This window comes from Henckelia pumila, chromosome 2 (genome assembly GCF_033568475.1).
Source record: "Henckelia pumila isolate YLH828 chromosome 2, ASM3356847v2, whole genome shotgun sequence".
Taxonomy (NCBI): domain Eukaryota; kingdom Viridiplantae; phylum Streptophyta; class Magnoliopsida; order Lamiales; family Gesneriaceae; genus Henckelia; species Henckelia pumila.
In genome coordinates, this window is record NC_133121.1 from 54,128,765 (window position 1) to 54,134,794 (window position 6,030).

Genomic DNA, 6,030 nt, shown 5'->3' on the forward strand with positions numbered 1-6,030 from the left:
AAGTCATTGCCATAAAAGTGTAAATAATATTAAACAAAAGATTGTTTATACAAAGAGTCAACAAAGCCCATAGCCACACAGTTGGCTCACTGGGCACCCACTCTTACAATCTCCCACTTGCCCTATAGCCAACTAGTCATACTACGTAGACCCATTGCTTCGCGATGTTTGTCAAACAATGGTCCTGGCAAAGGCTTAGTAAGTGGATCAGCGATATTGTCTGCAGAGGCCACTCGTTCGACACTGATGTCTCCTCTTTCCACAATCTCCCGAATTATGTGGTATTTCCTCAGTACGTGTTTGGATCTTTGATGAGACCTTGGTTCCTTTGCTTGAGCAACGGCACCCGTGTTGTCGCAGTACACCGGGACTGGACCAACAAATTCAGGAATGACGCCCAACTCTTGGACGAAATTCCTCATCCAAACGGCCTCTTTAGCAGCAGCTGATGCTGCAATGTATTCAGCCTCAGTGGTGGAATCCGCTGTGGTGTCCTGCTTGGAACTCTTCCAAGAGACAGCACCACCATTGAGCATGAACACAAATCCAGAGGTTGACTTCGAGTCATCCACATCACTTTGGAAGCTAGAGTCGGTATAGCCTTCCAGTTTGAGTTCTCGTCCTCCATAAACCATGAACATATTCTTAGTCCTTCGCAAGTACTTAAGAATGTCCTTCACGGCTTTCCAATGCATCTGACCAGGATTAGACTGATATCTGCTCGTGACACTCAGAGCAAATGCTACATCCGGTCTGGTAGATATCATCCCATACATGATACTACCTATAGCTGACGCATATGGTACATGTGTCATATTCTCTATCTCTGCATCAGTCTTGGGACACATAGACTTGGATAGAGAAACTCCATGACACATGGGTAGATGTCCTCTCTTGGACCCATCCATTGAAAACCGTTTCAATATGGTATCGATGTAGGTTGATTGAGTGAGTCCTATCATTCTCTTAGATCTATCCCTATAGATCTGTATCCCAAGAATGTAGGATGCCTCACCCAAATCCTTCATCGAAAATCTACCTGATAACCATATATTTGTTGACTGCAACATCCCTACATCATTCCCAATGAGTAGGATGTCATCAACATAAAGTACTAAGAATGTTACCGCATCCTTAACTACTTTCTTGTACACGCAAGGTTCCTCCGGGTTCTTGATGAAACCAAAATCTTTTATTGTTTCATCAAATTTATGGTTCCAACTTCTTGATGCTTGTTTTAGACCATAAATTGATCTCTGAAGCTTGCATACCTTATGCTCGCTTCCCATGGATGTGAACCCCTCAGGCTGCTTCATATAGATTTCTTCCTTAATGTCTCCATTAAGAAAAGCAGTCTTCACATCCATCTGCCATATCTCATAGTCATACCATGCAGCTATGGCAATTAGGATTCTTATGGACTTGAACATTGCGACTGGTGAAAAGGTTTCATCATAGTCAACTCCTTGCCTTTGAGTATAACCTTTCGCCACCAATCGCGCCTTGTAAGTCAATATCTTACCATCAGGCCCAAGCTTTCTTTTGTAGATCCATTTACACCCTATTGGAACAATTCCATCGGGAGGATCCACTAAAGACCAAACTTGGTTTGTATGCATCGAATCCAATTCTGACTGCATAGCTTCAAGCCATAAATTCGAATCCGCATCAGAAATTGCTTCCTTGAAGTTTCTTGGATCACATCCAATGTCGGGTTCATCTTGATCCCCTTCAAGAAGAAGACCATATCGAACTGGAGGTCTAGAAGTCCTTTCGGATCTTCTAGGTGCAGGCGTGTCCAGCAATGGTTCCTGAGGTGTAGGATCGTTATTTTGTATTTCGGGTTCTTCTCGAACTTCTTCGAGTTCCATCATCTCGCCTTTCTTATCCAATAAGAATTCCTTCTCCAAGAAGGTGGCATTCCTAGAAACAAACACCTTTGTTTCAGCAGGATAATAGAAATAATATCCGATTGAATTCTTCGGATACCCTACAAAATAACATAAGCTGGATCGACTATCCAACTTATCTCCCACTGTCCGCTTCACGTAAGCAGGACATCCCCAAATCCTCAAGTACGAATACTTAGGAGCTTTGCCATTCCATAACTCGTATGGTGTTTTGTCCACTGCTTTAGTGTGGACGTTGTTCAACAACAATACCGCCGTTTCAAGCGCATAGCCCCAAAACGAAGGTGGAAGCTCAGTGAAGCTCATCATAGATCGAACCATGTCCAACAAAGTTCGATTACGACGCTCCGATACACCATTAAGCTGTGGTGTCATAGGAGGAGTCCACTGAGAGAGAATCCCATTCTCTTTCAGATAGTCCAAAAACTCGGTACTCAAGTATTCTCCACCTCGATCCGATCGAAGTGCTTTAATACTTTTACCTAGCTTGTTTTCTACTTCAGCCCTGAATTCTTTGAACTTTTCAAATGCTTCAGACTTATATTTCATTAAATATAAATACCCATACCTTGAATAATCGTCAGTAAAGGTAATGAAGTAGGTGTGGCCATATTGAGTCCCAACTCTAAATGGTCCACAAACATCTGTATGGATCAAATCCAACAGATTCTGACTACGCTCAGGTTTTCCCTTAAAAGGAGATTTAGTCATTTTTCCTTTTAGGCAGGATTCACAAGTAGGTAGAGAGTTAATATCAGACATATCAAACATGCCCTCTCCCACTAGCTTGTTCATCCTCCTTGAGGAAATATGACCTAGCCTAGCGTGCCAAAGGTTTGCCGGGTTTTGACTATCGATTTTCCTTTTGTTTGTTGTAGCCGGTTTATCAAAATAATTAATTGGAACGTCTTTTAGTTTTAAGTTGTATAGATCGTTTTCAAGTTGTCCATTTCCAATCAAACATTCATTCTTGTAAATATTGCAAATCCCATTCACAAAATTTCAAGAATAACTATCTCTATCAAGCATAGAAACAGAAATAATGTTTTTAATCAAATCTGGAACAAATAAAACATCTCTCAAAAACTTAAAATTGTTCTGCAAAAATGTCTCCTATAGCTTTGGATTTATCTCTGGAACAATTCCCGAGCCTTGACTGGGTCTCACCCATCCTTAGCCTATTACTTCTTGTCATCATTTGCAACTCATTGCAAATATGAGATCTAATCTGGTATCCAATACCCAAGAAGTAGTATTAAGAAAAACATTTTAATGTAAAACATACCCTTTGCAGTTCGCAACTGCTTGAGGTATTCCTTGCAGTTACGTTTCCAATGACCGGGTTTCTTGCAGTGATGGCAAACTTGTTTAGACTTGTCCAATTTTTCATGTAACATTTGGCCTTGAGATCATGGTCCAACCATTTCTCTAATTCGGCCAACCTTTCGGCAGTTACATTAGCCGGGGCTGTTTTCGGAGAAGCCTTTTCTAACACTTAGAAAATCTTTTTCCGAACTTAGGACAATCTTAACTTATGGAATCATTCTGTATTGTTTGCGTCAATAAGTTTGTTTTGTTGGAGAACAGAAGCATGTGGATTACTGAGATAAAACAGACAATTATCGATGATTGTTTAAATAATTTACTAAGACATAAAATTGGCGAATTTTATTTTATGAATCTCACTCCCACTATTTTAACGATTTCACCACCCTCTAGTGAAAACGGGAAACTTTTCCTTAGTGAGAACATGGAGTCCAATTGACAAACTTATGGTCCCGAATAATATCAGCCAACCATAATTCTCAAAAGGTAGAGCCCAATTGCTTCCAAAGCAATCCCCATGTATTTACCTCATGTCCAATAAGGGCCCAATAATATGACGCCGTTTAAAGTGACATGTCAAGATGACCCATCAATATTAAGTTGTGATGGACGGTCGCCATGTGGATCCCCCAATAATATGAGCCGATCCCATGGGAGTTCCACCCAACTTACAACATTTGTCGATCCAATGTACAGCTTTCCGACGGACGGGCCCCCCCAATAATATGAGCCGGACCGTATCCGCGGGTAGCATCACATACATTGACCGTTGATGGAAGGTAGGAACATTTAAACAATATTTAAATTTCCTTTATTTATCTTGATATAAATTTTAAATCATATTTAAAATGAGGGATTTTATTTATAAAAATATTTGTCTCATCATATTTAATTTATTGCATGCATTGCCGGATTCACGCAATTTATGTCTAAACATGCATACAATCATAATATCACATATTATATAGGATGATCGATTCCATTTCTAATTGACCCGTGGTTGCCAATCACGGGTCTTAGTCCAATCCTAGGTAATATGCAGTATGCAAATGCAATCCTATTACATATGCTTCCAATTTACATTTCTTCAGTCTTCATTGTCTGCTGGGCCCACCATCTTCAAATCTTGATCTCCCACTAAATCTAATGTATTTACAATAAATAACAATGACAAGTAGGGGATACATTTTTAGGGGGTGGGAACGGGCTATAAACCAAGCCCACTTTTATTACATATGACATTCATATCGGGCCATAAACCAGGCCCATTAATAAAACCAACAACAATAAAAACAAAATGTAAATTCCTAACATACACCTACAAAATTGGTCATGGCAATCGATCATCCTTATCCAATAACATTTAATTCAAAATTAATTTATTGGATAACATGCTGTGGCAATTCAAATTTAAACAAGATAAAATCATATTTTATATATAAAATCTCATTTCACATATAAAATCATATTTTATCTCTATATCAAATAAAATCATATTTTATCTATAAAATCCAATTTTACAAATAAAATCATATTTTACTTAATATATCATAAGATCATATCTTATCATCAATTGTACCAAAATAATTGATTTCAAAATTCAATTTACGGATAAAATATTAAAATTTTCCAAAAATTCAAATTTATCCAAAATCAATTTTAAAATTTACGGACTCGAACAATTCGATCCGAAATCTCGTGAACCAATCAAAAACAATTTTTGACCGGACCAAAAATAAAATTTTAACATATTAAAATTAATTTTTAATAAAATATTAATTTTTCCCGCGGGCCACCCGGGACACTCCCGGGTTGGCCCGCACCCGGGGCGCGGGCCGGGGCAGCCCGGCTGCCCCCTTAGGGCAGCAACGCTTGCTGCCCTGGCGGCGCCTGGCGCCGCCGCTGGGCGGCGCCGAGCGCCGCCCTTGGGCGGCGCCGAGCGCTGCCCTGCGCAGCGCCCAGCGCTGCGCTGGGCAGCGCACAGCGCTGCCCTGGGCAGCGCCGTGCGCCGCCCTGGGCGGCGACGGTCGCCGCCCTGGGCGGCGCCGTGCGCCGCCCTGGGCGGCGACGGTCGCCGCCCTGGGCGGCGCCGTGCGCCGCCCCTGGGGGCAGCGACCATCGCTGCCCCCTCCGGGCAGCGATCCAATCGCTGCCCGGGTTTCGCCCCCGGAAAAAAAAAAAAAAATTTTTTTTTTTATTAAAAATATTTATTTTGTTTCATAAACCGAGACTCAAAAATTTTGTACAATTGATTAATTCAATCGATTGATCTGAGCAACCTGGCTCTGATACCACTGTTGGAAAATGCGGCTCTCTGATCAATCACAATTGATACCCGGTGCAGCGGAAGTTTAAAAATTTTTCATGGAACGTTTCCATGGTATGGGTATCAACCGTTCATCGATTGAATTACGTGTGTGTGTAAAATTTAAATAACAATTAAATAAATTTTACCTCAAATCTCGCAACAAGATTAATGGACACCAACAGAACAATTCTGCTCTTGTTGTCTCTCCCTGGAACCGATGAACGCCTTCAATCAGGTCCACGAACAGAGGTTTAATCCCTCTGATAGATTGCACTAGAAAATCTATCAGAAGTTTTCTGCGAAGAGAATAAACGAATCTGATTCGCTATTCCTTACTGCGATTCAAAATCACAGACCGGAATTTCTCGGGCAGAGGGGGAGGGTTCGGCCGATTTGTTGAGAGAGAGGCTAGGGTTCGATTTTTGCTCTGTCTCAAAAATTATGACCTGTTGTGTGTAATTTCTGTACTGAAATAACTTATTTATA